A 26,161-nucleotide genomic window follows, 5' to 3' on the forward strand; every position below is an offset into this window, starting at 1 on the left:
CCATAGTCCTTGCTGTAATTTCCAATTGTGAGAACCATGTATTCCTTACCCTTCTCCTTTATGTCTTCCAGTCTCCTTTATGTCTTCCAGCTTAGTCTTAGCCACTTTTGCACCCCTCTCATGATAGAAGCTTCAATAACTTTTCACATGCTCTGCCACAATACAATGGAATGTTTAGGATTCAAAAATGTCTTCAGACAAATCTTCCCATCTACCTTTCTCAGCCTTTGTCTTTGGTACCCAATGCTCAGATACCTTAATCACAGCCCCTCCAAACTCTTCCCTGCCCAGCAGCCAGTACCTTATTTATTTGCATGAGAAAACATCTAATACATTCTCTTGCATTCTTGTGTACTGTGTTTTTAATGGTACGCTAAGTTTTTAGTGGTATATTTTTATATAAAGAATACAGCCATATTCTTTATATAAAATAAAATGGTTATATCCTCTTGCATTTTTGTCTACTCTATGGTTTTTATCATGTAAGCTTTATACAATGATGCTCTTAAAATAACAAGGCAGCTTTGTATGTGCTGATATGATCAGTTGACAAAACATCTTACATGAAGAAAGCAAGGTATAGAACAGTATGCATAACCTGCTTCATTTGTGGAAATGTATGTGTAGTATGGCAATGCATTGAACATCTCTGGAAGGACATATGAAAGTGGTAATGGGGTTGCCTCTGGGGAGTGAAGAAAACAGATGGCTGGGGGACAAGACTGGGAGAGAGATTTTTTACTCTCTTTTTGTATCTTTAAAATTCTATGTCATGTGAATAACCTATTCAAAAAATAGATACAAGATAATTATGAAGCATTTGTAATTTGGCTTCTTCACTCTTACTAATGTCCAGATCTCCTATTCTCAGCCACGGATAAAAAGTAGCTTTATTGGCAAAGACATCTTTTTTTCCTTCACTGCTTCCTGACCTTCCATTCTTTCTTGTAGGACTTTACTGAAGGCTGCATAAAGCAGCCAACCTGCTCCAACAGTCTGAATTTTTCCCTTCCATTAGAAGGAAAAATACTTCAGTAGGCAGATGGTCTGAGTCCTGAAATGTAACAGATGATGGTTTAGTTATTTTGCTAACTTGCCAGACTGAGATAGAGGGGTCCTCACTACCCTTCACCTGACCCTTTTGGCCAAGCCAAGTCTGTATTTTAGGTTCTGTTACTTACAAGAATTTTTACCTGCAGGGTTATTACACTGAATAGGTACTTAATATTATTATAAATGCATGAATGAATAATTTTATCTAAAGAAATAAACAACCTAAGATAGTTTTCAATGTGTTTTTGACAGAGATTCTTTTAATCAATATTTAAGATTTCCCAGTTGTCCATTAATTATAGCTGTCTTTTTCCTCCTGATCTAAGGTCCTGTCAAGGTTCATACATTGTATTTAGTTGTTATATCTGCTTAATCTCTTTTAATTAAAAAAAAAAAATCCCAGCCTTTTGTGTCTGTCATGTTGTTGACATTTTTTTAACTCATTTAAAACATTTATTGGCCACCTATGAAATGGCAGGCATGGTGTCAGGTTCTAGGCATTTGTACATAATAATCAGTAAAATGTTATAAATACTATGATAAAGACCATATAAAGTCCAGAAGGAGCACAAAAGAGGCAGATGTCTGTCCTCTCTCAAAGATTCAGGAAAGACATGTCAGTGGGGAAATGACATTTCAGCTAACTTGAAAGATAAGCAGACAAAAAAGGGAAAGCAGAGATCATCATATGAGCAAAATATAATGTATTACTTTTTATGTTTTTGCAAAGCACACAGTTTAGAGATCTGAGTCACCTGTGAGGATATTACCATGAAACATGAGTCAGGAGAAACACACAGGAGCAGGCCTTTGTATGCTGGGACAATGTATCTGGACTTCTTCCTGTGTTTCAGAATTCAAAAGCTTTAAGGGACAGGCAGAAAACAAACACAAACATATGATGTGAAATGATAGACCTGTGGCAAACTGAATTGTATGAGTTCTGCCTAAAGACATTCAAATTTGGGCTGACCAAACCATGCCAATGGGCTGGATTCCACAGACAGGACCCAGTGAGGACTTTTGAGCAGGCACTCGTGACAATGTGGAGAGGAGCTAAGTTGGGGATGATGGGGACAGGAGACAGATCACAGGTTGGATATAGACACCCCAGTGTGAAGGAGGACAGACACCTCATGCCTATCAGGTCTCTGTGATGACTGTTAAAATCTCAAGCTCATTCTTGGCACTGGACATACACAGCATTCTGAAGGCAGAGGTGCTTCCATCCCCTTTTCTGCTGTGTCTTCCTCTGGATGAAACACATTCCTCACTACCATCTCAATACATGATCTAAAAAAATTTTGTTTTTTTCACAGAAAGGATATGGTAGGCTGTTCCTTCCCATTTCCCAGCTTTCTTTCACCCACATGGGTCAAAGTGAGAGGCCCTCAAGTCTCCAAAGTGAGTGGCCTTGCTTTGCCCCTGTGTCCTTCAAGTTTCTCACCCAGGAGTTTTCATTATCTTTGACTATGTTTTCCACATTTCTTCTCAAAGTATCATTTATTTCTGTATAAATAAGCAAGAAAATGAAGCAGAGTTTGATGAATCTCAGTGAACTCATCTGTCATTTTCATATGAGCTTCAGACCACATCATGCCTCCAGATTAACAATGGTACAATACACAGTCAACTCTGGCCACTCAGCAGAAGGCCATCCAAGCACTGCCCTGTCTCCCTCATCCCTAAGAGCAGGAACAAATGTCCTAGTACCTACCAACACCTGAAAGTCTTTCTTTCGTTCCTGTAAACAATGATCACCAAACATTTTGGTCACATACTGTATAAAAATAATAATAATAAATAAAATGTAAAATTTATTGTCTATCCTCAATAAAAATATACTTTAAAGGTACTAGTGTTAATCTATATTATTTATATAATCTTTTATTTTTATATTTTTATAGAAAACAGGTAAGTACTGATATTTCCTCCCCACATCAGCAGATGATTTGTGCATAACTATACCTGCTGTGTAATTCCCAGAGACTGTATAATTCCCAGGGTTCAGAGTTTTTTCTCCTTCCCTTTTTTCTCTGTATCAGTTCTTCTACTCACCAACATCTCAACACTGATTTGAGTCCCTCTCTCCCTTCAGAATTCTTTATTCCCTGGCTGTTTATTCTCAGCAACTCCTTCCATTCTGCCTAAAAACTCTTTTAAAATCTTTAACAAAGTAACAAACAGTCCTTAGGACAAGCCAGGGTTCTCAAGTGAAATTTCAAATCTCTATGAGGCTTCCCAATACCTTCATGCCAGAAGGTAAACACATTACTTGCCTATCCCCAGTGGGACATGAAGTTCTAGCCTTTGGGCTCTAATCTCATTGACTTTTTTTTATTAGGCTGGGCCAATTGTTTGCAAGATGTCACTTTAGTTTAGATAGTTCTGAAAATTTTTATTGTTAAATTTAGGTTAAATATTCTTCATGAAAATACTACACTGGTGATGGTGTGCCTTCTCAAGGTATCATATCATGTAAAAGGAAATTTTTAACACAGTAGACAAGCAGACTACTGTGGCTTGATGGGAGGTCTAATTTGAATTTTCAATTCTCCATGTTTTAATTTTATAGTAATGAAGTAATTTCTTGGTGGTTTGGTACTTAAGATAGACTTGATATCGATAAATAGTGTTTTATCCAATTCATTGGCTATCATTTTGGAACAACAACAAAACAATTTCCCTTTTAAGTTGATGAGTTTCTAATGATTGGAGGAGTTGCTAAAATCAAGTTTCTGCCTTTTGAAGCTAAAAGCCAGCTGGCAATAATATCTACCTCATAGGGTTGAAGTGAGGATTACTTGAGATGTTAACAGACAGAAAATATAACTGAGAGTAATATGCTGCATGAAAGGGCTTTGTTAATATAATTAACCCCACTCAGATACTTATTTTAAACCACACATACACACACACACACACACACACACACACACACATATATATAGCATTTATTATTGAAAATGATACTTTAGGTACTTTGTGAATGTTAATCCTTATAACACCTCTGTTAGTTGGATACTGTTATTATCCTCATTTATAGATAGGAAACTGTAGCCCAGAGAAGATAAGTAACTTTCCTAAGGTCATAAGCAAGGAAGTGGTAGTATTTCCTGCTATTTTTCTGTGAGACCCCTCTTGAAAGTAAGCAGCCTGTGTAGCTACAATCTGTATTTGAGGATGATTTTCATTCAGCTTCTCCATCTAGTTAGTTGCTTTGCCCTGTCATCCTCCTCCCACCGCAGTACTCTTTTACGAGATAATGATGGGTGTTTGAATGGCAGTACCACAGTCCATACAGGTGTGTGACACTGTGTGTTTTGCATGTGTATGCATACATCAGGCGGCTTAAATGAGTTGTTTTTCTTACTTCTTTGTTGCTTTCTCCATTTTAATGTAAGTTTTTCTTTTCTCATTCTCCTTTTGAGATTTTTAAGCATTAGAATTAGGCAGACCCAGATTTAAGGTGAACATTTCTAAGACAGTGTTCTCATCTACAAAATGGTAGTACTAACAGCTATATCATGAGATTGAGTGAGGATTAAATTAGGTGATATTGCCGATTATAAAGGCTATATATAGGTATTTTCTATATATTTTATACTACATTTAGATGAGTTGTTGGGGATTTTTTGGTATTTTTTGGTATTTTCCATTTTAACTTAAAAGGTTTGGAGTTTATTTAGTGGTGATGGTGATAAGACTAGCAAACTCCTTTTAATTGGGCTATAATAGAAAGAGTAGGTTTGAAGTTAAGCTATTTAATATTAAATCCCAGAGCCTCAATTACCTCATTTTAAAGTGGGAATGTTAATGACTATCTTGTATCATGAGAGTGATCACCATTATATCTCCAGTGTTTCCCGCAGTACCTGGCACAGAGCAATAAATATTGTTGAATAAATATCAGATAAAAAGATGTTGAGAGGATTAAATGAGCTATAAAGGATCTAGAATTGTGTCTGGTAGATAGTAGATATACAAAATTATACTACTATTTTTATCAATAATTTTTAATTTATTAAGTATATTTCTTCTGGTTATATTATTAAACATGTGAAAATAAAGTATATAACATTTGCTTTAATTATTTCTGGTAGTTAATCACAGAATTTCTGAAGGATGAAGATACTAATACCTTGATTCTCTCTAGTTCTTTGGCAAACATCCATTGATGTTTGGAAGTGAAAAAATGCCAACAATACTATTATTGATTTTGAAAACCAGCCTTTAAATAAATGTGTGTACTCAGTGTTATTTCTGTTCCAGAGAGAAGAGGTACTCCCTTATAGGGACTTGTAAAGACATAGAGCATCTGGAAATTAACCGCCTCCATTACGCTGCTGAGTCACACACAACGCTTGTTATGTTTTCGTCACTTCTCTCCAGAAGGTAGGCATCATGGTTTCCCTTCATAGATTCTTCATACAATTGTAGTTTTTGTCTGCAGACTTAGTTTGTATTAAATATGGAAAGTGCCTGACATCTATAGATTAAAATGCTGTATTTCTCCAAAATTAGGATGCTTAAACACGTTGCCTCTAAAAATTATTTCTATTGGAAAATTAATACATGTTTACTATTTTTTTTAAAAAAAAAGGTAATACAGAAAAATATAGTTATCCTACTACCTTGAGGTAACTATTCTTCATATTTTGTTATATCTTCCTAAATTTATTTTTATATATGTGTATTATGTATAATATGTGGATTTATATAGTTACAATAATTATGACTAGACACCATAGGGCTTAAATGGTGTTTCCCTATCCTGCTTCTTTTACTTAGCAGTTTATTTCAGCCTTTTTAAAAATTTTATTTAGTTTTTTCTCCTCCACTTTTATTTTAGATTCAGTGGGTACATATGCAGATTTGTTAACTGGGTATACTGCGTGATGCTGAAGTTTATGGTATAGATGATCTCTTCACGCACGTACTGAGCATAGTGCCTAGCAGTCAGTTTTTCAACTCTTGCTCCCCCTTCCACCCTTTCCCTCTAGTAGTCCCTGTTGTCTATTGTTGCTATCTTTATGGCCATGGGTACCTGATGTTTAACTCCCACTTATATGTGAGAACATGCGATAATTGGTTTTCTGTTCCTGTGTTAATTTGCTTAGGATAATGGCCTCCAGCTGCATCCAGGTTGCTGCAGAGACATGAGTTCATTCTTTTTTTATGGCTGCATGATATTCCATGGTGTATATGTACCACATTTTCTTTATCCAATCCACCATTGATGGGTACCTATGTAGATTCCATGACTTTACTATTAAGAATAGTGCTTAATATTGTGAATGCATGTGTCTTTTTGGTAGAACAATTTGTTTGCTTTTGGATGTGTACCAAGTAATGTGATTACTGGGTTGAATGGTAATTCTGTTTTAAGTTCTTTAAGAAATCTCCAAACTGCTTTCCACAGTGGCTGAACTAATTTAAATTCCCACCAACAGTATATAAGCATTCCCTTTTCTCCACAGGCTCACCAACATCTGTTGTTTTTTGACTTTTTAATAATAGCCATTCTGATTGGTGTGAGAAGGTATCTAATTATGGTTTTGATTTGCATTTCTCTGATGATTAGTGATGATGAGCACTTTTTCTTATGTTTGCTGGCCTCTTGTATATCTTCTTTTGAAAAGTGTCTGTTCATGCCTTTTGCCCAATTTTTAATGGGGCTGTTAGTTTTTTGCTTGTTCAATTGTTTAAGTTCCTTATAGATTCTGGATATAAGACAATTGTTGGTTGCATAGTTTGCAAATATTTTAGCCCATTCTGTGAATTGTCTATTTACTCTGTTGATAATTTCTTTTGCCGTGCAGAAGCTATTTGGTTTAATTAGGTCCCAATTGCCAATTTTTGTTTTGTTGCAGTTGCTTTTGAGAACTTAGTCATAAATTCTTTCCTAAGGCCTATGCTCAGAATGGTGTTTACTAGTTTTTTTTCTCTACCATTCTTATAGTCTGAGGTCTTACATCTCAATCTTTAATCCATTTTTAGTTAATTTTTGTATATGGTGAAAGGTAGTGATCCAGTTTCACTCTTCTGCATGTGGCTAGCAAGCTATTGAATAGGGAGTCCTTTCCCCATTGCTTAATTTTGTCAGCTTTGTCAAAGATTAGATGGCTGTAGGTGTGTGGCTTTTTTTCTGGGTTATCTATTCTGTTCCATTGGTCTATGCATCTGTTTTTGCACCAGTACCATGCTCTTTTGGTTACAGAAGCATTATAGTATGGTTTGAAGTTGAGTAACGTGACGCTTTCAGCTTTGTTCTTTTTGCTTTGGATTTGCATTGGCTACTCAGGCTCTTTTTTGGTTCCATATGAATTTTAGAATAGTTTTTTTCCAATTCTGTGAAAAATGACATTGATAGTTTGATAGCAATAGCATTTAATCTGTAGATTGCTTTGAGCAGTATGGCCCTTTTAACAATATTGATTTTTCCAATCCATGAGCATGTAATGTTTTTTCATTTGTTTGTGTCATCTGTGATTCCTAGCAGTGCTTTGTAGTTCTCCTTGTAGATATCTTTCACCTCCTTAGTTAGATGTATTCCCAGGTTTGTGAATGTGTGTGTGACTATTGTAAATGGGATTATGTTCTTCATTTGGCTCTCAGCTTGAACATTATTGGTGTACAGAAATGCTACTGATTTTTGTATACTGAAACTGTGCTAAAGTCATTTATAACTTCCAGGAGCCTTTTCGTGGAGTCTTTAGTGTTTTCAAGGTATAGAATATATCATCCTATTGCAGCAACTTTTACGCCAGTAAATATCATCTACCTTAAATTCCAGTTTAAGGTTATAACGTGAATCATGTAACCACCTTCCTCTTATTAAATATATAGAATACTTCCAGTTTTCTTTGTGTTAAACATGACTTAAGTGATATGTACTCATATCTGATGATTTTTTAAGATAATTTCTAAAAGTAAGTGTTATAGAACATAAGGAAAGACTTATTCACTATCTTAGAGATGTATGTCCTAGTGTATAGTATTATCATATACCAAGGTTGTAGAAATCAAACTTATTTAACCATGGAATGCATTCTTAAGATAACATATGCCTTCAAGATGTTGATAGTGAGGGAGGCAGTGTGGAGATGTTTTAGTCAGGGTTCTCTTAGAGAAACAGAACTAATAGGATATATATATTTTTATTGTCTATGATTCCTAGCAGTGTTTTGTGTATATACACACACACACACACACACACACACACACACACACACATATTTGTTTCTATCGTCTATGATTCCTAGCAGAGTTTTGTGTATATATACACAGATATATACGTATCTATGTATATCTATATATATATCTATGTATATAGATATGTATATATGGATATGTATATATAGATACATCTATGTATAGATATATGATACATATATGTATATATACATATCTATATACATATATGTGTGTGTGTGTATATATATACACACATAAAGGGAAGTTTATTAAGTATTAACTTGCAGGATCACAAGGTTCCACAGTAGGCTGTCTGCAAGCTGAGAAACAAAGAGAGCCAGTCTGAGTCCCAAAACTGAAGAACTTGAAGTCCAATGTTCGAGGGCAGGAAGCATCCAGCACAGGAGAAAGATGTAGGCCTGGAGGCTAGGCCTGTCTCTCCTTTTCACATTTTTCTGCCTGCTTTTACATTTGCTGGAAGCTGATGAGATTGTGCCCATCCAGATTAAGGGTGGATGTGCCTTCTCCAGCCCACTGACTCAAATGTTAATCTCTTTTGGCAACACCACACAGACACACCCAGGATTAATACTTCGTATTCTTCAATCCAATCAAGTTGATACTCAGTATTAACCATCACAGGAGGCAAGGGGTATATGGGAGTCTCTGTACTTTCCACTCCATTTTGCTATGAAACTAAAACTGCTCTGAAAAATAAACTCTATTAAAAAAAAAAAAAAAAAAGCAGCCGCAGCAGCAACGGAAAAACTTTAAAAAGGGAAATTTTTTAAATGACATTTGATAAATTTACATTTAAAATTAAGTGTACACTTACACAAACACAAATAACATCTGTCAACATCCCACTATACACTTTGGAAAATGCTAGATTATGATATATTCTTAAGAATGGAATTGGTAGATCAAATAGTAAATAAATTGAAAGGTTATACCAATTTACATTTCTACCAACAGTGTTTGACAGAATGAGAATGTCACTTTCTCTATAGTTTTGTCAACATTTGACATTAACTTTGTTTTTTACAAAATCTGATACAAGAAAAGTATATGGCATTTTAATTTTCATATGTGTGATTACTACTGAGCATGAGTATCTTTTTATATTTTTATTTGAATTTTAAGTTCTTTTATGAATGTCCCATTCATGAGCCATGCCAAATTTTTCTTGTGGGTGGGGTCTTTGAATTTTTTCTAGATTGATAAGAATCATGATCATATTAAGAATATTAAATCTATAAATTACATATATCACAATTATGTCTTTTTTTTATTTTTAATGTTTTGTGTCTTTATTTTTGTTATATAATGTTATCATTTTTATGAGCTATATCTGTCATCTTTATCAAAACCCATGGCTTCTGGGTTTTGATGTTTCTTTATACCTTGGCTTTATTTTTAAATAAAAACTATTATGGAAAGCCAGAAACAGAGAAGTTGACAGGATAATAAAATGAACCCCTATGAACCTCAAGTCTGGCTTCATTAATTGAGAATTCATGGCTAATCTTGTTTCATTTATACTTCCTGTATTATTCTGAAGCAAATCCCAGACATTATATGATTTTCTCTGTCACTATTTCAGTGTATATACTGACTTTAGATGAAATTTTGCCTAACCCATTTCTTTACATCTGCCATAGTTTGGCTGAAATCGCTGACTTCCATTACAATATACTTATTTTATATCAAACATCAGCATTAAGCCTGGGCAACATAGACCCTGTCTCTGAAAAGTAAAATTAACTGGGCATTGTGGTGTGTGCTATATAATTCTAGCTATTCAGAGGCTAAGATGGGCGGATGGCTTGAGCCGAGGAGTTTAGGCTGTAGTGAGCCATGACTGCACCATTGCATTCCAGTCTGGGCAACAGAGCGAGATCTTGTCTTTAAAAAAGAAAATCAGCATTGGATCAGTGTTATTTAATTTACTATTTTTAAATGGCCTCTATAAGAATTCAATTATTTTAATAAGGCATGCCTCACCAACCTCCCTCGTGCCATCCTCTCCTGCTCTCCCCGCTCTAGCCTTTTAATTCCCTGAGCAAGTAAGCCCCTAGAAACTTCTCTATATGCTATTCTCTCTATCCAAAATGTTCTTGGCCCAAACTTCCCCACCTCCTATGCTGACTTATCCAAAAGGCACAGTAAGCACAGTGCCTAGGGTTCATAAAATTTTAAGGGGTCCACAAAAATGTTTAAATTTATTTTAAAATCAGAAAACAAAGGACTTCTAGGTAAAAGAAAACATTTCAATATACAGTATTAACTAACATATTCATCTTTTTTCACGCAAGTTGCAAAATATAATTTTTAGTTTTATTTTTTATGTTAGAAGGGGCCCATGATGGCAGAAGTACCTATGGCCCATCCCTCAGGTTTCAATGAAAATGCCCCTTGTTGAGGGAAGCTTTGTCTTATTCTTCCAGATTATGTGAAATCCCCTGATATATGCAAGCTCATCACCTTGTACTATGAATATAAAATAAGTAATTGTATAATTCTGTACTTAAGGAAATCAGGAACTGAGCCTACCTCGTTTAACACTGTATCCCCAGCACAAAGCACAATGCCTTGTAGGGAGTGATATTAGACCCTGGAGGACTGGTCATCTTTCACTGTGTCTCTCTCATGCCCTTTTATCCAGTGGTTGTTCCTCCCCAAACCTTTTTGCACACAACTTCAGCTTGTACCTGTTCCTCTCCTTCCCTCTTGATAAAATCTAGATTGCACAAACAGTGGCTACAAATCGGCAAAGACAATTCCTCCCTCTTGCAAGAGCTATCCCTGGTTAACTCTTCCTCAAACTAGTTGGACTTTGGCTGATCCTCCTATACATTTCAACTCACTTTAAATTAGAATACACCTTTGAAGCCTTCTCATGTCCAGTATTTCAAATAAAGGTTTATATGCCCTGGCTAATTTTGTTACACAGTGGCCATTCAATGAAGTCATACAGAATAAATTGCTGCTGCATAAATTATAGGCTTGGTGTCTTGGAATAATTAAGAAATTTTTTGAGAGTAGTCTTGCAAATCTAAACATACTAAGTAATAGCTAACATGACAGTGATAAATAACTCTAATAAGAATTTCAATTTAAGTAAATTCAATTGCTTTTATTTGTGTTAAGAGAAGGGGTTGCTGGTATAGACATTCCAACACTGTGAGCAATATCCACATAGCTCTGTTGTGGGTTTTTTGTTCTTGCATTCGAACTTGGGTTTTACATTTTGGGGAGACTTTAGAAGTCACCAGAAAGTTGTCCAGTTTTCCTATGTTGCTCACAGTTCAGAACTGGTTTGCTTTCAGTGTCCATAACAGCCCCTGGAATAATGTTTGACAAATAGTAGGGCTTCAATAATTATTTGCTGAATTAACAGAATGAATATCATTTCAAACTAGTCAGGCTCAACTAGAAACAGGAGGAAGGAGGGGTAGCTTAAAAAAAAATCTGAGCCCTATATTATTGTTTTGATTTATTTTGTTGTTATATTTAATTTATTCTAAAAATGAAATAGAAACCATGAGATTTTATGTTTTATCAAGGAAAATAGAAGAATAGATTTCAAAGGGTTAAAAAAAGGTCTCAGTGGTTAAAAAGCACTGCTCTAAATTCTAGGTTTCTATAAGTAGGGTACGTATTAGTCCAATTTTCTGATCCTAGATTTACCGATGCCATTTAATCTCATTGAGTTTCTTATTGACTCAGTTTCTCATTTGTAAAATGGGGATAATGGATAATGATGGAGTTATGAATTAATATACGAGTCAGAATAGTGTTGGTATACAGTAAACCCTATTTAAAGCCTATTCTTCATATTATCAGATCATTACTACTGCACTACTATTTTTATTACTATCATCATCATCGTTACTCTATAAATTGAGTGAGTTAAGTAAATGTTTTGATTTGTTAAATTCCCCCCCTTTACTATTTATTATGTAAATATGTTTTTAAAAAGTGGGTGTCATTCACACAACTTAAGTCACAACATTTTAATGACAGGGAAGAAAACAGCATTAATATAATGAGAGCAGGAAAGTGAGGTTCTGGTAAATAAAAATACATAATTACCCACGAATTCAAGACTTCAGGGCTTTCAAAATAGCCACACTAACCAGTTCATAATTTTGCATGATTAGATCTGGCTAAAAGAATATTTTTGGCAATATACAATAAGTCAGGATTCTCTGAAATTCAAATTTGCCATGAAAATCTAATAAAAATGAGAGGGAAAATTTATTCTCTTAAATCTTATCTTACTTCCCTTGAATAGGCACTTAACATAGTAGAACACAATTTTCAATAGTGATTTTGGGGTTATAATTTTCACATGTAATTTTTTCTGCAGGTAAATAAAAATATAAACCCAGAACAGTAAAAATAACATAAGGTAACAGTAAAAGCCTACCAAGGCTTTTGTTTAAGTAAACATTTATCTTAACACTAGAGCTTCAGAATCCTGAGAAGACCCTTGGGAAAAAGTGACAGACACAGGTTTGATTCTTCCTGGTATTTCAAACAATGCCCCCACAACCTAAGGACCATTTTTTGAGGATAAATGACTGGCTCTGAGCACCAATGTCCTCAGGCCTTGCTTGGGGCCTATAATATCACCTAATCATTATTCACTCTCCCCCAGAAAAGCCTCAAGCTAAAATTGTGATTGCTATTTAGAACTAAACTTGCAAATTCATTTTTGAACATCCGTTCTTCTGCCCTCATGACTTCATTTTTTAATTCATGTGCACCATTACATAGCAGCTGCACTAAGCATTAAAACCTACAGCAACAGTCAATGTGTTCTGAGTGCTGGCCTTCTTTACTCATTTATAAAAAGATATTCCGATAACAAAAATGCCTAAGGATTACATTGCATAATTCATGCAACTGGATATATAGTCATTAAAGGGGATAGGAAATGCAGTGATAGTGGGCAATAGTTCAGTTAACTCAGACTTTTGCAATACAGTTTTTATAAGCCAGCTTTTACTTGAAAAATCAAAATAATTTTTATAAGTGCAAAAATAAGTTTAGAATGCAATGGTCTCAGAAAACCAAGGGTAAGCTAGAGTCAAATCAGGCTGCAAATTTCCTTAATGAGACCTTTCAGTTTTTCTTACATGGGATGTAAAATGTATTATTTCTTAGCCTCTATCCTGCTAAAACTTCCCATTTTTGCTTTGTTTCTAGGATTGAGCATTGCAGTCCTTTTCCTGTTCTTCCAGTAACTCTGTTTGCTTCAGTTGATAGTGAGATACAATTTCTTACTGATTATCACATTTAAGTCTCCTTTATCTCTTTTTATATGCAATGTTATTCTTTTTCCCGTTGAGGCTAACTTTGTTTTTCTTTCTTTCCTCATTGAATAAGAACCACAACTGACAATATTGTGAACTCTTTCTGGCAGTAGTTATTATGCAATATTTTCCAATTTCCTATGATGAGCTATTACAGTCACTATCAAACCTTAACATTAGACCTTAAGGTATTCCTTTCTTTTAATCTTTCATACCTTAAAAACTAATCAGATATTCATCACATATAATAACACGTGAAATTTTGTATTCTATTTAATCCAAGGACTTTTTTTCATTTCAAATATACAGTTTAATATTTTTTACAATTTGGAGTTGTGCACCCATCCTCACAGTTAATTTCAGACCATTTTCATCACTCCAGAAAGAAACCCTATAAACATTAGCATTCACTTTTTCCACAAATCCTCCAGTCCCAGGCAACCACTAATCTACTGCCTCTGTGGATTTGCCTGCTCTAGACATTTCAGATAAATGTTATCATAAAATATGTGGCCTTCTGTGACTGACTTGTTTTACTTAATATAATATTTTTAAGGTTCATCCATATCGTACAGGAATCAGCACATCATCTCTTTCTATTGCTAAATAATATTCCATTGTATGTACATACCACATTTTATTTATCCATTCATCAGTTGGTGGACATTTGGGTTGTTTCCACTTTTTGGCTACTATAAGTAATGCTGCTGCACACACTTGTTTACAAATATTAGTGTATTTATGTATTTTTATTTCTCTATGGGTAGAACTGATGCGTCATCAATCTGGTAAGTTCTTAAGGAATAAGGGTGTAAAAATAGACAAAAGATAAATACTCCTGATGTCTGAAACCCTTTCAAGTAAAAGCACCTCGACCCTAATCCCACACTTGTTGCCAATATGTGTCTTCCTTCTCAATGTAGAGTGCCTCCCAAGGTTCTGCTATGTAAGAACTGGGGCGTTTATCACTACTTCCCTCTACCCTTCATGTCCTTCATGTCAGATAACAGATGATCCCGGCACTGAAATCTAAAAGTATAATCTCTGACTCTTGGTTCTGCAACCTATGTGTTTAGCGTAGAGATCCTATCTGCCGTTTGTACCCTGTCTGGCTTCCTTTTGAGGTTGTCATTAGACACTGGCAGGTTTGGTATCCACAGAAATGATAGGAGCTTGGGTAACTTTTGGAGTCAAACCCTAATGAGTGGGGCCTTAAAAAGATTTGTGTGTCTTTGCTTGACTGGTTCTCAGTTTTCTTGCTCTTACAAAGCAGAGGAAGGCTCTGGAGAATGTAGCTTTGATATCAAAGTGGCTTGATAAAGCCGTCTCCCTCTCCATGTGTCTTTCCTCCTTTGCTTGAAGGTCTGAATTACCACCACCCCACCTCCTTGCTACCAATGGAGAACAATTCATATTTTTATAATATGTATTGGCTTTTTTTCCAAATTAAACTTTTTATTTTGAAATAATTATATATTCACATGCAGTTGCAGGAAATAATACAGACATATGGTGTACCCTTTACCCAGTGTCCCCCAGTGGTAATATCTGTCAAATTATAGCACAATGTGACAACCAAGTTACTGACATGGATGCAGTCAAGATAAAGAACATTTCCATCACCACAAGGGTCCCTCATGTTGCTCTTTTATAGCACACCCATTTCCCTTCCCTCACCACCTGTTTAATCCTTACAACTCCCTAATCTATTCTCCATTCCTATAATGTCATTTGAAAAAATATTTTATAAGTAGAATCACATGGTATGTAAACTTTGGGGATTGACTATTTTTACTCAGCATAATTTTCTGGAGACTCATGCAGCTTCCTGAGTGTATCAGTAGTTTGTTCCTTTTTATTGCTTAGTAGTGCAGGCTGAGTATCCATATTACGGAATGCTTGGAACCAAAAGTGTTTCAGATTTCAGATTTTTGAAAGTTTTGGAATATTTGCGTTATCAAACCCCTTAGAAGACCCTAATAAGGTATTGCTTTCTTTTGAAATAACATAAAAACTAATCAGATATTGATCACATATAATAGCATGTAAAATTTTATATTCTATCTACCCAAGGATTTTTTGAAAAATCAAAACTGTCATGTTTCTGCAGAAAGCATATGTAAAATTTTACTCAAAAGACTTGGGAAATTCCATCATAGTATTCTCAATTTAGTACAATACCTCCTGAGGGTAGAGAAATAAAATTTATATAATGATGGAGAGAAGAGCTATAGTTTCCAACAAAATATTACTTTAGTAAAGAAGGAAACTGAGGGTTTTTCTGTATGTTAAAGGTTCTGCTTTTAACATGAGAGATAAAAAACACTTTTTTGTCACAAGTATTTAGTATAATTCTTATAGAGGCCATATTTGGGATTCTGACCTTTATGCTAAGAGTGATGGAAAACCTCTGAAGGGTGTATATGTGAGCAGATGTGTGTGTTTAAATCAGATTAAAACATGTGCATGGTTAAAATAAATGGTCCTTTGGCCCAGATTTTTCCACGTAAGCCTTGCTTCTCTTTCCACTTTTCCTTTGGTACGTAACTCTATTTTTTCAGGTAAAAGTAATTTGCTTCCACCTGAAAATTTTTGTTAGTCATTTTTAAGACATCATATATTAATAACACTCACACAAACACGTAAAGGAGGCATTTTACACTCACTCACTCAACCCTACCTCCACTTTTCCTGTCTCTATCATTCAGCATTTAGTTTGTTGGTGGTGTTTTGAGACATGGTCTCTATCACCCAGGTTGGAGTATAGTAGCATAATTGTGACTCATTGCAACGTCCGCCTCCCAGGCTCAAGTGATCCTCCCACCTCAGCCTCCCAAGTACCTGAGACTACAGGTGTGTGCCAGCAGGTGCAGCTAATTTTTGTATTTTTTTGTACAGCCAGGGTTTCACTGTGTTGCCCAGACTGGTCTCAAACTCCTAACCTCAAGTGATCTGCCCGCCTCTGCCTCCCAGAGTTCTGGGATTACAGGTGTGAGCCACCATGCCCATCCTCCATTTAGTTTTATCTCTATTTTTAGTTTCTCTGTTGTAACTATAATACCTTTCTTTTTCTGTTCCCTTCACTACAGATACTTCTTTGTGATTGCCCTCATCAGATGAGGATATTAGTGCACCCACCTTCTCCTTCAACTCTTCTTCTTCCTGATTTCATTATCAGGTCTTTCATTTTTGTATTTCTAAAATTAATGCCAGTTACATATTTAAAAATTTTTTTTATTTTACTTTAAGTTCTGGAATACATATGCAGAACATGCAGCTATGCTATGTAGATATACATGTGCCATGGTGGTTTGCTGCACCTATCAACCCGTCATCTAAGTTTTAAGCCCTGCATGCGTTAGGTATTTGTCCTAATGCTCTCCCTGCCCTTGCCCTCCACCCCCCACCAACAGGCCCCAGTGTGTGATGTTCCCCTCCCTGTGTCCATATGTTCTCATTGTTCAACTCACACTTATGAGTGAGAACATGTGGTGTTTGGTCTTCTGTTCTTGTGTTAGTTTGCTGAGGATGATGGCTTCCAGCTTTATCCATGTCCCTGCAAAGGATGTGAACTCATTCTTTTTTATGGCTGCATAGTATTCCATAGTGTATATGTGCCACATTTTCTTTATCCAGTCTATCACTGATGGACATTTGGCTTGGTTCCAAGTATTTTGCTATTGTGAATAGTGCTGCAATAAACATACATGTGCATGTGTCTTTATAGTAGAATGATTTATAATCCTTTGGGTATGTACCCAGTAATGGGATTGCTGGGTCAAATGGCATTTCCAATTCTAGATCCTTGAGGAATCACCACACTGTCTTCCACAGTGGTTGAACTAATTTACACTCCAACCAACATGTAAAAGCATTTCTATTTCTCCACAGCCTCACCAGCATCTGTTGTTTCCTGACTTTTTAATAATTGCCACTGTAACTGGTGTGAGATGGTATCTCATTGTGGTTTTGATTTGCATTTCTCTATGAGCTTTTTTTCATATGTTTGTTGGCCACATAAATGTCTTCTTTTGAGAAGTAACTGTTCACATCCTTTGCTCACTTTTTGATGGGCTTTTTAATAATTGCCATTTTAGCTGATGTGAGATGGTATGTCATTGTGGTTTTGATTTGCATTTCTCTAATGACCAATGATGATGTGCATTTTTTCATATGTTTGTTGGCCACATAAATGTCTTCTTTTGAGAAGTGTCTGTTCATATCCTTTGCCCACTTTTTGATGGGGTTGTTTTCTTCTTGTAAATTTGTTTAAGTTCCTTATAGATGCTGGATATTAGACCTTTGTCAGATGGGTAGATTGCAAAAATTTTCTCCCATTCTGTAGGTTGCCTGTTCGCTCTGATGATAGTTTCTTTTGCTATGCAGAAGCTCTTTAGTTTAATTAGATCCCATTTGTCAATTTTGGCTTTTTTTTTGGCCATTGCCTTTGGTGTTTTAGTCATGAAGTCTTTGGCCCTGCCTATATCCTGAATGGTGTTGCCCAGGTTTTCTTCTAGGGTTTTTATAGTTTTAGGTTTTACATTTAAGTCTTTAATTCATCTTGAGTTCATTTTTGTATGAGGTGTAAGGAAGGGGTCCAGTGTTCCCAACAGCAGTTATTAAATAGGGAATCCTTTCCCCATTGCTTGTTTTTTCCAGTTTTGTCAAAGATCAGATGGTTGTAGATGTGTGATATTATTTCTGAGGTCTCTGTTCTGTTCCATTTGTCTATATATCTATTTTGGTACCAGTACCATGCTGTTTTGGTTACTGTAGCCTTGTAATATAGTTTGAAGTCCAGTAGTGTGATGCCTCCAGCTTTGTTGTTTTTGCTAAGGATTGTCTTAGCTATACAGGCTCTTTTTAGGTTTCATATGAAATTTAAAGTAGTTTTTTCTAATTCTGTGAAGAAAGTCAGTGTTAGCTTGGTGGGAACAGCATTTGAATAGCATTGAATCCGTAGAGTACTTTGCAATAGCATTGAATCTATAAAGTACTTTGGACAGTATGGCCATTTTCACGATACTGATTCTTCCTATCTATGAGCATGGAATGTTTTTCCATTTGTTTGTGTCCTCTCTCACTTCCTTGAGCAGTGGTTTGTAGTTCTACTTGAAGAGGTCCTTAACATCCCTTGTAAGTTGTATTCCTAAGTATTTTTTTCTCTTTGTAGCAATTGTGAATGAGAGTTCACTCATGATTTGGCTCTTTGCTTGTCTATTATTGTTATTTTACAACCATAATTAACCAAGTACATTATTGTGTGAAAAGGGCTTTTGCATTTGGTGTTCCCTCTACCTGCCACATAAATTCACTGAGATGACCATTTAATCCCTCTTTTTCTTAAATTCTTGACGATAATGGTAGCTGATCAATAGGGCCTCCCTTGCCATACTTATTTTAAATAGCAACTTCCCATGCCTGAAATTTTTGCTCTGGTTTCCTTATTTTTTTTCTTCATAGCTCTCGTTGTTAATACAAATTATATATTTTATTTTTCTTAATTTTTCAAACTACTGTCACTCTCCCCCACTGGACTGTAAGCTTCAAGAAGGCAGATAATCTATTCTAACTAATTTAATTCATTTTTTAATTCATTACTTTCCCCATCATTACTGTATTCCTAGTAACTAAAACAATGCTATATAACCAGCTGACACTAAATATTAGCTTAATTAGTGATTAATTACAGTGCCAAGTAGTCTTCTTTGGTTATATATGTGTGTGTGTGTGTGGTGTGTGTATATATATATATATATTTTTTTTTTTTCTTTTTTTGAGACAGAGTCTTGCTCTGTCGCCCTGGCTGGAGTCCAGTGGCACCATCTTGGCTCACTGCAAGCTCCGACTCCCAGGTTCACGCCATTCTCCTGCCTCAGCCTTCCGAGTAGCTGGGACTACAGGCGTCCGCCACCACGCCCAGCTAATTTTTTGTATTTTTGGTAGAGACAGGGTTTTACCATGTAAGCCAAGATGGTCTCGATCTCCTGACCTCGTGATCCACCCACCTTGGCCTCCCAAAGTGCTGGGATTACAGGCGTGAGCCAGTGCACCCGGCCCTTTGGTTATATTTTCTTAAGTCATTTTTCCGTTTTCTTAGAATTTCTAATTCCCTTTTGTTTTTCTTGTATTATTTTTCTTTATCATATTCCCAGTTCTTTCCAACTCTCCATTATATAAAACATTCTGGTGTATCTCTTTCCTTTTCTTCCTCCTTTTCCTTGGGAACTGCTCTTCCAGAGTCTTGACATCCTCTGGCTGCGCAACTGTCATCCTGAGACTCCCCTTTCTTGATCTTCTGGGTGGTGCTATTTCAACCCCCATTTTTTCTCTTTTCATTTCCTTTTTTTTTTTTTTAATTCTGCTATGATGAAGCATATCCCTTAGCAACTCCTAAGAGCAAGTGTATGGATAATCGATTTTTAAAATTTTTATGTTTGAATTTTTTCTTATTTTATTCTCACAAATTATCCACGTTCTAACATTAGAAGATGCAAGCCTAGGGGCAGAGCCTGACAGGTGGCAGGGGAAAGGAGAGAAGTAGTGAGTGTATGCATCCACATTAGAAAAGGAGAAAACACATTTAAAAGGTGCTATTTTTGGCCACCTGCTCTACATGAGACACTGTTTAAAACTGACATTTTGTACCACTTTTACTAACTGTTTTTTATAATATTGTTAACAATTCATCATGTTAAAAGTTGTAGAACAGGCACATCTTTAAAGACTGTGGTGAGAAGAAGCAATTACTATCCATTTTAATTGTTTGCCATGTTAATTCTAGTTTATCTTGGACTCTAGGTTACAAATCTTCCCTCTGAACTTGGAAGGTAATGCTCCACTCTCTTCAAACATTCATTTTTTTCCTTTGTAGGTCATCTGCTTTTTTCTTCTGACTTTTAGGATTTACTCTTTTTTTTTTCCTTGATACTTTGCAATTCCTGATATGTCTAGGTGTAGGCCTTTTAAAATTCATGTTGTACTTGAATTTTAAGTGGGTACTCTCTTCTGAGGAGTTGTGTCCTTCATATCTAGAAAATTATCTTGCATTATTTTCTTATAATTCTCCCCCCACCCACCTTTTTTTTCTTGCTCTTTCCTTCTATAACTTTTATTATTCTATGATGGTCCACATGGGCTGATCACGTTTTTATTTCCTGAGTCTTTCATATTCTCTGTGGTCTCTGTGTGTCATTGTTCATTATACAAATATTCAGTAAATCTCCCCATTTTCAGCCCTATTTCTCCCTGCTGTCTTCTCACCAGGCATCTCAGAGCCCCTGAACCTCCCTGTGGATCTACAGATCAATGGGTCCTGTATACTGTAGGCTGAGGTTTCCTGTCCCCACTTCAGCAGTTCCTATCGGTTTTCCTGCTCACATTAATATATTGAAATCTCACATCTGTTAATGGCCTATCCTCTACCTACTGTGGTGTTACTTATTTTTTATTTCTGTATTGTCATTTTATTGGGTCTTAAAAAAAGTAAAAACATGCGTGGTCTACCTGCTATCTTTAACTAGAAGTCATTGAACGTTTGTAGGCAAAAAAAAAAAAAATGACCAGAGGAAATGCCATTTTACAAAGATCACTCCTGATAAAGTTTGAGTTATAGCAGCATAAACTAGCAGATGAGGTTACCCTGCATGTAATTATATGAGGCTTATAACACAGCCCAAGATATAGGCAATAGGGCTACTTATTAAAATAATATAGGAGGGATAGAATTAGTATATTTTTACATATAAAGAAATAGGTGCATTAATATTTAAAGGAATGCAACCACCTAGGAACAAGTTAAATGCAATACTTTTTCCTATTATAAAGCAAAATAGGCTGGGTGCAGTGGCTCACGCCTGTAATCCCAGCACTTTGGTGAGGCTGAGACAAGTGGATCACTTGAGCTGCGGAGTTCCAGACCAGCCTGGGCAACAGGTGAAATCCCCATTAAAAATACAAAAAAATAGCTGGGTGTGGTGGTACATGTCTGTGGTCTCAGCTACTCGGGAGGCTGAGAGGAGCAGATTGCTTGAGGTGGGGATTGGGAATGGGTGGATGAAGGTTGCAGTGAGCGGTATGCCACTGCAGTGAGCGGGTGACAAGAGTGAGACCCTGTCTTAAAAAAATAAAAAGGTAAAATACAATTTATTCCCCAGGGCAAAATTGAAGTGACTCTTTTCAGAAATAATATAATCTCTACCTACTCTACCAGTGCTTTCTATCACTTGATTTCAATGTTATTTTTGCATAGAGTAGCAGTAAGTTAGCTTTATACCAGCCTTGGACTTCTAGAAATTTATTTTCTGTTGACTGGGTGTGGTGACTCATGCCTGTAATCACAGCACTTTGGGAGGCCGAGGCATGTGGGTCACCTGAGGTCAGGAGTTCAAGACCAGCCTGGTCAACATGGTGAAACCCCATCTCTAATAAAAACACAAAAATTAGCCAGGCTTAGTGGCACCCCCCGCCCATGCCTGTATTCCCAGCTATTTGGGAGACTGAGGCATGAGAATCGCTTGAACCTGGGAGGAGGAGGTTGCAGTGAGGCGATATCACACCACTGCACTCCAGCCTTGATGACAGAGTAAGGATCTGTCTCAAAAAAAAATTGTAGTCTTTTATTTTCAGTTAACAGCAATAAGGATCAAAATGCTATTTCATAGGGTGGTAATGATGAATAAAATGAGATAAAACATATGTTCATTTTTGTTCTTTGTTTGTACCATATACCCATTTTTAAACCACCTCTAGAATATCTCCATAACTATAGTAAATTCTCTAATATCAAAATCCTCCTACTATATGAAAATTTTGGTTCTTTAAAAGGGCACTATTGCCAAATAATGGAGTGTGATATGTAAAAAGCATTTTTCTTGCCTTCTTAAGTCTTAAGAAAGGCTTTGCAGTCATAAGCAGCTCCTTTGTGTACTCAATTGAAAGATCCTTGTAAGCTTTAGTACCATTAAAAAAATACATTGTTTATAGCCAGTTCTATAGATCTTTTTGATAATAGGAATAAACTCTTTATCAAAGCACGATCTCTATGAATCCTAGTCATTTAAATGTGGTTTTTCAGTGTTACTCATCTTAATTGTTGTGCTGACATATGTGACTGCTCTTTATGTATTGCTTTTCAAATAGATTAAGAAAAATTCACTTAAAAAGTTGTTTTCATTTCTATCTCCCTTTAAAAGAAGTATACATATATAAAAGTTATATGTGGTAGCAATTTTATTATAGATTATCAGGGACTCTCATTTTGCTGAGTGACATGTTTACTTCCTGTCCTTCACATAAAAGCTTGGAAAAATGGGGGAGAAATTTTAAATCTATAACTGAATAAATTCAATAGATTTCAAGGAAAATAATAAAATTATAGTAAAGATCATTTCAGGTTTCAAATATCTGTAACTCTATATTATTATGGCTGAAAGAAATTGCAAATGCAGTGTGCATTTTTCATAATCAAAATGTATATAAACCCTTCATGTCTCTTTCATATAAATAAAAAGGATTATAATTTCAAATATCATTATTATCATATCTGTTTGCCTTTATTGTAAGTGGAAGCTGTAGTTTCTGATTACCTCTAACTACTGCCGGATTTTTCCCTAAAGCGCATATGTTTTTTGGATTAACAACACATTTATTTTTAGTATATGTTCTTTTTACCTGCTCCTGACCATTCAGTGTGCACATACGCACACACATCTCAGAGAACAGGAAAAGCAAAAGACATTTTATTAAGTAAATAATACTCTACAAAGGTTTTATTTGGTTTACATAATAGATGAAAAGTTCCTTTTTAGGGTACTGTCTTCTATTTTATGTAGGAATTATTTTTAAAACCATGGTATCCTAGGGGTTTTTTTTTTTTTTTTTTTTTTTTTTGCATGTTATGATTTTCTGGTGGCTATACAGAAATCTTCCGGCTTTTTTTCCTCTGTTCACAGTATTCAAAGTAGTCCATGTGACCTAGATATTGAAAATCTAGGTAGAGTGTGCTGCATTGCTGATATTTACTGTGAAACGTTAGAAACATTCTGGTACCACATGCTGGAATTACGGGGTGCACACTGTTTAATATTGCTGGCATTTTTGTGATAGTCTATATGATCATTTTTTAAGCTGTCATTAAAATTGTTGAAAAATATTCAAAAACAAATAAAAAGTAATGTTTTTATATTTCAGTTAAAATGCACATATAATCAATGTTCGTTTTAAAATTTTAGCTCAGACTAAGTAAGTTTTATTATGAATTTTCCCACCATTATTTACCTTGTATTTGGAATTATAATCGGCTAACTACAGAAATCCTCCCTCCCCTCCTCTCCTCTCCTCTCCTTCCATGTTTTTATAGGGAAGAAAAATAAGAAAAAAAGTGTTGGGTTGGGGCCCGGCGTGGTGGCTCACGCCTATAATGCCAATACTTTGGGAGGCCAAGGCGGCCAGATCAAAAGATCAGGGGTTCGAGACCAGCCAGCCTGGCCAACATTGTGAAACCCAATCTCTACTAAAAATACAAAAATTAGCCAGATGAGGTGGCACGTGCCTGTAATCCTAGCTACTGGGGAGGCTGAGGGAGGAGAATCTCTTGAACCCAGGAGGCTAAAGTTGCAGTGAGCCGGGATCGCACAACTGCACTCCAGCCTGGGTGACAGAGCGAAACTCTGTCTCAAAAACACAAACAAAACAAAACAAAACAAAAAAAGGTGTTGGATTTACAGGTTTCTTTTCAGTACATGTTCTTCTGAACATCAGTTGGGACACTGACTCCCCTGTTTCATTAGTATTTCCAAACAGAAATCTGTTGCAGAGCCATTTTTAAAAGGTAGGGTATATGTTGAATGGCAGGCTTAATAATTTGTCCAATATAACTAATGTAACCTTTTGCAACATTGCCGAGGATCGAGGCTATGAAACAAGAAGGGCTCACATCATCTATATAGTCAGAGAAATAGGAACTTAACAACAGTTATTTTTAAAGACACGTTGCCAATCCCATAGTTTGAACAACAATCACTAGACGTTAATAAGAGCATCAAAATTGTAGTGGCTGCCAAGATGGCTGAATAGGAACAGCTCCAGTCTGCAGCTCCCAGCGAGATCAATGCAGAAGGCAGGCGACTTCTGCATTTCCAGCTGAGGTACCCAGCTCATCTCACTGGAACTGGTTAGACAGTGGGTGCAGCCCACCCCACCTGGGAAGCACAAGGGGTTGGGGAACTCCCTCCCATAGCCAAGGGAAGACAGGAAAGACTGTGCCATGCGCAACAGTGGATTCCGGCCCAGATACTATGCTATTCCCATGATCTTTGCAACCACAAATCAAGAGATTCCCTCAGGTGCCTACACCACCAGGGCCCTGGGTTTCAAACACAAAACTGGGTGGCCATTTGGGCAGACACCGAGCTAGCTGCCGGAATTTTTCATACCCCAGTGGCGCCTGGAATGCCAGCAAGACAGAACCATTCACTCCCGTCCAGAGGGGGCCGAAGCCAGGAAGCCAAGTGGTCTAGCTCAGCGGATCCCAGCGCCACGGAGCGCAGCAAGCTAAGATCCTCTGACTTGAAATTCTCACTTCCAGCACAGCAGCCTGAAGTGAACCTGAGACGGCAGAGCTTCTTGTAGGGAGGGGCGTCCACCATTACTGAGGCTTGAGTAGGTCGTTTTCCCCTCAACAGTGTAAACAAAGCTACCGGGAAGTTCGAACTGGGCAGAGATCACCACAGCTTGGCAAAGCTGCTGTAGCCAGACTGCCTCTCTAGATTCCTCCTCTCTGGGCAGGGTATCTCTAAAAGAAAGGCAGCAGCCCCAGTCAGGGGCTTATAGATAAAACAACCATTTCCCTGAGACAGAGCAACAGGGAGAAGGGGCAGCTGTGTGCACAGCTTCAGCCAGCTTAAATGTTCCTGCCTACTGGCTCTGAAGAGAGCAGCAAATCTCCCAGCACAGCGCTGGAGCTTTGCTAAGGGACAGACTACCTCTTCAAGTGGGTCCCCAACTCCCGTGCCTCCTGACTGGGAGACACTTCCCAGGAGGGGTCCACAGACACCTCATACAGGAGAACTCCAGCTGGCATCTAGTGGGTGCTACTCTAGGACAAAGATTCCAGAGGAAGGAATAGGCAGCAATCTTTGCTATTCTGCAGCCTCGGCTGGTGATACCCAGGGAAACAGGGTCTGGAGTGGACCTCCAGCAAACTCCAGCAGACCTACAGCAAAGGATCCTGACTGTTACAAGGAAAGCTAACAAACAGAAAGGAATAGCATCAGCATCAACAAAAAGGAAATCCACTCAGAGACCCCATCTGAAGGTCACCAAAACAAAGACCAACGGTAGATAAATCCATGAAGATGAGGAAAAACCAGTGCAAAAAGGCTGAAAATTCCAAAAACCAGAATGCCTCTTCTCCTCCAAATGATCACATCTCCTCGCCAGCAAGGGAACAAAACTGGACAGAGAATGAGTTTGATGAATGGACAAAAGTAGGCTTCAGAAGATGGGTAATAACAAACTCCTCTAAGCTAAAGGAGCATGTTCTAATCCAATGAAAGGAAGCTAAGAACCATTTTTTTTTTTTTTTTTTT

General features: G+C 36.6%; 1 protein-coding gene across 1 annotated transcript in view; it reads left to right on the forward strand.

Moving 5' to 3' along the window:
* Positions 1-26,161, forward strand: part of MBD5 (methyl-CpG binding domain protein 5) — a 281,410-nt gene that overhangs the window by 118,091 nt on the left and 137,158 nt on the right. The window contains exon 3 of the mRNA XM_011973434.1: positions 5,326-5,448. The gene's annotated coding sequence lies outside the window, so the exon portion shown is untranslated. The remainder of the gene's footprint in view (positions 1-5,325; positions 5,449-26,161) is intronic.

Source organism: Mandrillus leucophaeus, unplaced genomic scaffold (genome assembly GCF_000951045.1).
Source record: "Mandrillus leucophaeus isolate KB7577 unplaced genomic scaffold, Mleu.le_1.0 Scaffold1374, whole genome shotgun sequence".
Lineage (NCBI taxonomy): Eukaryota > Metazoa > Chordata > Mammalia > Primates > Cercopithecidae > Mandrillus > Mandrillus leucophaeus.